Here is an 8,590-nt window from a genome sequence, read left to right as displayed (position 1 = left end):
TAATGAATCAAATGAAATTGTAAGGGAATGTCTGGCATCAAGAAATCCAAACAGCATTGTGAAAATGTTTCTAACTCTTCCACATAACCACAAGGTCTTGGAGTCGGAAACATGGATATGTTTTAGCATTCAAATCAAAATTTCCATTTTTTTATATTTTTCAAATTAATCATTCTCAAAATCTTTAAAAGAAGCCTTTCAGATACAAGGCCCAGGAATAATGAATTTTTAAACTTATCCTATCTCACACTATGCATTTCCTCTAATTCTTCGATCTTGGTGTGGAAATGTCCTAGAGCAGTTTCCAACTTCAAAAACACCACTCAGCCAAACAAATCCCACACATCACCAAATCACCACTGTGATCATGGTTCACGCACCACTAAAATCCCGTGTGACACGACCCGAGCAACCTCATCACCTGACATATCCAGCAACCTCTCAACTCTATCGCTATGGTGTTCATACGTTATTCTTGAAAAAAAGAATTTTTGTTTGTTTTTTTTATACTTAAAATTTAAATGCACGACCTCACTACTAAGTTTACCATTACCACGAAGAGAGAGTGGTATTATTAACGATGTCTAATGTGTACCACCTTGCCAGAATTGGATCTCAACTTACTCAGCTTAGTGTTCGATAAAGGCGACTGTTCGTCGGTTCAAGGCGTTGTTTACGGTTTTCGTGCATGTTGTTTTTTCCTCCGCTTTGAAACCCAAACAATTGTGTTATCCCCTGTGGTTGTACCTTCGTTTTCTTGCTTAACAAAATATGTTAGTGGCTATCCGTAGAGGAGGATCGCTTTCCGTCTCGTTTGACTGCTGCATTCCCGCCCGCTCCCTGCCTTCTATAGTCCTGCTTTTAAATGGCCAGTTCATCGTGTTGGACTACGGCCCTATACTCAGCTTGGGAAGTCAAGCCGTCACCAGAGGGTAACTCAACCCCATAAAGTACGACCATGTACTTTACTGAGAAGATATTATCCCAGAAATAACTTTTGTAATATATACTCTTCAAAAAAAAGAAACTTGACACTGACTTTCAAAATGTAATATAATGCGATTGTTTCAAAATAGGACACAGAAACCATAATTGAAACACTGTTTGAAGATCAATGTACACAATGTTCAAAACATTAATCGTGTCACCTAGACAGACACGTACACGATACAGTTAATGTCACGGGTACAGAAAATGTCAGTATCGGTTGTGCCGACCACGTGCATCAATCACCGCTTGACACCAACGACCCATAGATGCAATCAAGTTGTCAGTAACACGCTGTTGGACAAACAACATACTTAATGAACAGGTCAATTAAATACTTAAACACTAAATTATGTTTAGGTTTATTAGTTCTTTTACATGTTCATTAAGTTTGTTGTTTCTTAGAAATTAATGTCATTTTTATGTATCTTGTTAAAAATGATAATGTTGAAAAATGTATTTAAGTATCTAAAGTATCTGATGTTTGTCAACTAAGTCAAACCTAAAGTCCATGTGGTTGTGTAGAAAGTTGCAACAAATGTTCTGATTAGAGTTAAAAATAGTTATTACACGTCAGCTTTTGTCAGTTGGCTGTGTGTATATATATCAAATGGTTTTGTTTGAATGTGTGAGTGGAGACCCTGAGTGATGGTGAATGCATTGTCACAATGTTGTATACTCCCCCGTCAACAGATGGCACGTCTCGGGCCCCATAGTAGGGTACTGAGGCTTATTTTGCTCAAATGTCCACATGACCAAAGAGGTTAACCCCGTCAGCAACCTGACAAGGTAAGAATGTCATCTGTGGGATGACTCCACGCCCTGCTACATACACGTCACCAATCAACCTGGCAGGACAAGTCATCCCTCACTTATTCACAACACGAGTTGGTGAACATCGACAATTTTTTTTTCGGTATATGATCCTAATGTTAGCCACGTCCATTCAAGGCTAGGTGTTTGCTACTACCGCTCTTCAACGTTGTCCTGATTACCCTGCTTCGTACGATCAGCCAACCGATAAACTACATCTTCAGCATCGTTTTTCTATGAGATACTAGATGACACGAATGACCGTCAAGATTTTTAACCATCGCTTTATTACACAATTTTTTTGTAATTTGTACTTGAACGTCGATCAGCAGGCCAACTCATCTCCACATCAACAACTCGAAAGTTCAACGTCCTTCGTATGGTAATAGCTATTACACTTAGGACGACCTCTCCGCTACCCCATTCCAACCGTCACCAGTCAACAGACGACAGCTTGGACTAACACAACTGGAAGGAGAACCACCCTTCTTGTCACTGGCGGTACACTACCCTCTGGAATTAATTCAACCCATGACTATGTACACGAGTGACTAAACCAATTGCTGTTCGTCACACAGGAATCCGTAATACATTGTACCTGGATGAAGGGATACAAACCCGGACTACAATATTAACCAGGAAATTATTAACATAACTACGTTGGTTAATTAATTATCAGAAGTCCGACTTACAACAATTCCAGGATCTCCATTCTTTAGGATCATGTCTAATGAGACTAACATCCTAGTACCAGAACACATTGAGGAAACACCTCTTGTTATGGACAGTGGAATCGATTGTTTGCGCAGGAACTTGTTTACACAAGCCGGAATACAACAACCACCTTTCAGCGGTAGAAACTAACAGTTTCAGTCCGCTAAAGTACTCACGGAAATGAAAAAAACCCTGTTTTTTCGATCTCAGATTTTAAATAAATGCAGTTTATATACAAAATATATAAATATTCTAACAACTCAATTAGTACTAATTGGGCCTTGGCACAAATACAGCGTATCAAAGGTTTTTATGTCTTTTTACACGTAAAAGTGTGTAAAAATATGAACAATACAGACTTTTGTGAAACTGAGCATAACCAGGTGTTAGTAGATCAAGGTGAATGTCCATGACATCTTGACGACAGGTGCTTGAAACCCACGTGCATGTGATTTGTCAGTGGTTAGTGATTTGTGTGTTGCAATGTGGGATAGTCAATCATCGTTAAAATATCAGAACGTAAAAGTAACATATTCCCTTCTCAAACAACAACTTACATGCTATTATTATACTGAACCAAATTAAAAACTTCACAATCCTAAAAATTTAACATTTTGACCAGTTATCATTGTGGGCCCTTATTGTGTATTTAAACAGTAATGGCCACGTATTGTCTTCAGATAACACACGTTTTTGTGCAGGTGATTCGATCAAAATCATGTGCACAGCACTATAGTGGCAAAAGTGGTTTTTCACGTGCAACTGGTCACGTGGCCATAATACCGCACGTGTTTTCAGCCATACTTGTTAGCAGTCATTAACAAAAAAAAAAAAAAAAAGTCTTTACGGCCATTTGTCATGCCACGCCTTTCAAATGTGCAACGTGAACGTGCCATCGGCATGTTGCAGACGGGAACGTCCGTAGCTGAAGTCGCAAGGACGATGGGTTGTATTCGACGGACTGTTTATGATTTACAGACGCGTCTACAGTAAACGGGTACCACCGCTGATCGCCCTCGGCCAGGTCGACCACGTGTGACGTCACATGCAGAGGATTACCTCTGTAACCGATTTTTGACGGCTACATCAACCAGAAATGAACTGTTTAAGGGTAGACTGAGTGCGCAAGGGGGCACGGGTGGCCCAGTCGTCTAAGGCGTCGCGATTCGCTGTGCAGAGTTGCGTCCCTTGGGCACGCCAGAAACCTATGATTGTGGGTTTGAATCCCGGTTCGCCCCGATTATGTTTCTAGGTTTGTCAGCACCATACCTGTGCTCGTGTGTTTCACCGAAGCGGTAAACGTCTGAGACCTGCATCACTTCGGGCTTTCCTCCCACATTAAGCTGACACGCCGTGATATAACTGGAATACTGTTAAAAGCGGCGTTAAATCCAACTCACTCACTCACTCCCTGAGTGCGCAAACTGTTCGAAACCGTCTGAGAACTGCTCACCTTCAAGCACGACGGCCTTACTGCGGGCCGATTCTGACTCAATTACACAGACGTCAACGTCAATTGTGGGCACAGCGACACTAACGATGGACTCAGAGGAATTGGAATCAAGTCGTCTTCAGTGATGAATCCCGATTTAATCTCCGATTTGCTGATGGTAGGGCGAGGGTGTGGCGGTGCCGTTATGAACGTTACGCCCAGTGTAGTGTACAGGAAGTTGACAGATTTGGAGGCGGAAGTGTCATGGTGTGGGGTGCTTTCTGTGGCAATGCACGTTCCAGGCTTCTTGTCATCCGTGGCAACCTCAACGGTGCTGCTTACCGCGACCAGGTACTGGCACCAGAACTTCTGCCTATTATGGCAGCACATGACCCGGTTTGATTTTCCAACACGACAATGCCAGACCCCACACAGCAATTTTGACAAGGAATTTCCTTCAGAATGCGGGAGTCAACGTCATGGACTGGCCGACCTCAATCCCATCGAACACGTCTGGGATGCTCTTGGCAGAAGTCTGCGCACTCTCCAGAACCAACCACAGAATTTGCAAGATCTTGGCACCATTTTGCAGCAACAATGGCGTCGTCTTCCCAATCATGTGTTCACAAGCATCACAAGGTCCATGCGGAGGCGTTGTGTGGCAGTTGTCAACGCACATGGTGGCCATACACGCTACTGAACTTGTGTGCCATCAGATTCTCGTGCTTGGGACTTATTGTTTTTTATTTCGTATTTACATCTACGTAATGCTTTGTGTCGTTTATTAAATCCAGCAAAACAGTACTTTAGTCCTTATAATGATAGCATATAGCAAAACCTTTAAAATGGCAAAATTCTACTAGTCCTTATGATACCTCTACTATTGGGCGGTTTGGCGGGGACTGTAGGACTAGTGCCAATTTCTAACCCTGCTGTTCATGGATACCTCACCTCAAGGCCAGGGAGCTCACTTCAACTTGGAAGTAACATCAGACCTATGGTCAGAAGCATACAGCTCTACCACATCAATTATCTGGAATACGAGGCTGTAATCCGGATAATATTTCATTGGACCCCACAGTCAAGAAACGAACGTCTGACGATCGGGACACTCATTTCAACTGTGGCATACACTATACACCTTAAGACACGATGTAATCAGAGACCCTCCTACAGTTGACTTTTCACCTTTGGTAGACAAGCTCAACTTAGCGATAAAGGCAAGACATACGGGGAGCGGCAAATGGATTAGCAGACACCTTATCGAGACCAGCCACACAATCACCAACAGAATGTAAGCTAAGGCCGAAGCATTCCAACTGGCAATAAAAGAAAAGTTTGTCTCCAAGTAACCCTATTTGCACCAGATAACTTTGTGGCACCAGCGCCGGACCCACAAGCGTGATTAGTCGATGCTCTGACAATATCAAGGGAGGACCTAAACGTGTATGCGTTTCTCCCACTAGCCTTGACACCACGGATACTACAAAGATCCTACACACGAGGATTATCTCGCGCTACCAACAGCAGTTGTTGGTAGCGCCTTCTAACCGACAAGAATTTGGGTTCCAGAGCTCGTCAAACTGGCAGGGATTCCACTACTAAGACTTCCAAACTGGTCACATGTACTGCTACATCATCCCTCCAATCAGGTCCATCCAAGACCAGAATTTTACGAACTTCACGTACGGAGTATCAAGAGCAGTCTCGCTGAGGATTTTCCATTAGAGCAGCTAAGGCAGCCTTCTTAGCACTTCGCCAATCAACAAGAATCTCTGTGACGATAAATGGAAAAGTCTTCACCAGTTTGCAAGATCCAGGGGTTTCCGCAGCCAAGCTACTATACCACAAGTAGCAGATTACCTATGTTAACTATGAAGTACAAGGCATCTTATGGTTCGACACTGGGCACTTACTGGGCAGCGATCAGTTCTGTGTGGCCTCAAACTCGTCTTAGAGGCCTGGAAAATCGTTCTACTGATTTATTAAACTGTTTCCCAAATCAAAAATAGGCTATGGCAGGCTACAATGTTGGCTAGGAAACACTTAGACCAGGCACATGTTCGCATCAAGGAGTAAACACACAAACACACACACGTACATGCACGTCGCTATATAAGTGCAATAATCTTGGACGCGACGTTAAACCCAATTTTACCTCACCTCACGTTAACTTTGTGCGGACAGACATTCGAGGAATGGAGGTGAGGTAATTATTTCCAATACCTGGCAAGACCACCTGGCAGACTCCAGCAGGCATATCTCACTGTTCACATGAACAAGTGTGAACTCGCTCAGGCACAGGTGACATGCCGTAGCCCCCGTCACAGCAAATGTAGATGGAATCCTCGCTCTTCTCCGCGATTATACACATCATCACTATATTTGGAACAACTTTGTTCTCTTTCAATAGTCACCATATTTGAAACTCTTTCAGGTTGTCATTGACTGGACTGTCAGTAAATGAACATTTAAGTATACAACACTTTCTTGTGGGGTCTATGATACGTCTGTTAGCTAGTTGCCAAGTTCATCAGATGCCCACCATGATTTACGCCAGTATATTGTAACTATACTCACACACAAAAGAAACGCAAGTGGTTTTAAGCAAATAGGTAACAAACACGGAACCATAAATTGATACGAGTTTTACCATGTAGTGAAGCCTGAGGGTGTTATCAATATTTTTGTTTGCATTTTGGAAGCCCCGAGTAAAAACGCAACATAAAAAACGAATCGCCAAAACGCACCATTTCAATGAATGTGTGGGTATCATACACCCATTTCTCGCGAAATCGAAAATGCACGAACTGTCACGAACTGTAGTGGGTATAAAACTGTGGCCGATTCTTGGACCTACCACTCCTTGGTCAACAATGCCACGCCTAACGCAAATTCAGAGAAACCAGGCTATCGGACGTTTGGAAGCTGGAGAGTCTGTCCAAGATGTTGCCCGTCATTTCAACGTTAACATAACCACAATTTACCGTCTCCTGCATCGATACAATGCTACACAGACCACAGATGACCTTCCTCGGAGCGGTCGTCCTAGGGTCACCAAACCTCGACAAGATCGGCAGATTACCCGTCAACACCAGCGACATCCGTTCCTAACTGCAATTGAAAGTGCTCGACAGACCATAGGAACACATAATCGACACATTAGCCGGGACACTGTGATCCAACGTCTCCGTTCCAACAACCTCAGATGTCGCCGACCAGCACGTCTCCAGTGGGCACAGGGTCATCACAATTGGCGTCATCGTGAGTGGAGGCGTGTCATCTTCTCTGATTAAAGTCGCTTTTGTGTCTCCCATGCAGACGGAAGAGTCAGAATTTGGCGGCGGCGAGGTGATCGTTTCGCTGACAGAAACGTTGTGGAAAGGGATTCATGGGGTGGACCTAGAGTCATGATATGGGCAGGGATTGGACTTAATGCGAGACTTGGACCCATGTGCTTTCTGAATGTTGGTCAAGGTCGGGGACACGGCGTCACTGCTCAGCGGTATATCGACCAAGTGATCAGCCCCCACGTTGTTCCATTTTTTGCACAACATCAACAACACATTTTCCAGCAGGACAACACTCGTCCCCATGTTGCCAGAGTTACCATGGCCTTTCTGCAACAACACAACATCCGTGTGCTACCGTGGCCAGCCCTCCGCCATGATTTGAACCCCATCGGACACTTGTGGGATGAGGTTCAAAGGCGTCTGCACAAAATGTGCCCAGTCCCTACAACTGCCGATGAAATACGCACAGCTGCTCTGGATGTGTGCAGGGGGATCCCTAGGGCCTTCACAATGCACAGGAGATGTGTGGCAGTGATCAATGCTAATGGTGGTCACACCAGGTATTGACTGACATTTTGGGTATTGACCCGAAACTGTGTAAGCCCTTAACATTTGAAAAAAACAATTATGTCATCTGCCTTTTAATCCATTAAACTGTCTTCAGTCAAATTTTTGTCAACAATCTTGCCCTATTAGTATTTCTTGTCTTTACTGTTGAAAATAAATAACATGTATATTGCATACTCGACTTGCGTTTCTTTTGCGTGTGAGTATATTTTATAGTCCAAGTGACTAGTCCAAGTTGCAGGGAAATGCCTTTTGTGTTTATTTCCCGTTATTTAACCCAGCCGAGGTTATTCACTCATTAGAGTGTTGAGTTAATTGACTCAGGTGGTAACTAGTGGCAGCAAAATGAAGTCAGTTCCGTTAACGCCACTGGATTTTGGCAGGTCATTTCTAAGTGTGGTGGCAGTCTTGAAGTGATAACGTCTTGCTGCAATTGAGAGAAACCTGTCTTCCCACTGTAGGGTGGAATGCTGTGACCTCCTGCATGTCGCTGGGTAGCTGATCCAAAAGTCTAGTATCGATTCCATGACCTGCCGATTACACTTTGTCTGGCGCCAAAGACGTTTGCAACATCGCGTTATGCTGACCCAGTTTCAAACATGCCTATTCATCTGCCTAATCCTTCGGTCGTCAAACGACGTCTTTGACATTGAGAGGACACAAGTGCATTCAGTTGTTGCAAGCCTTCGTAACATATACTCAACAACAAAAGTTCCTGTCACCAGATAACTTTGTGGCACCAGCGCCGGACCCACAAGCGTGATTAGTCGATGCTCTGACAATA

This window comes from Haliotis cracherodii, unplaced genomic scaffold (assembly GCF_022045235.1).
Source record: "Haliotis cracherodii isolate W230 unplaced genomic scaffold, xgHalCrac1.p SCAF_2, whole genome shotgun sequence".
NCBI classification, from domain to species: Eukaryota; Metazoa; Mollusca; class Gastropoda; order Lepetellida; family Haliotidae; genus Haliotis; species Haliotis cracherodii.
This window is presented reverse-complemented; position numbering follows the sequence as displayed.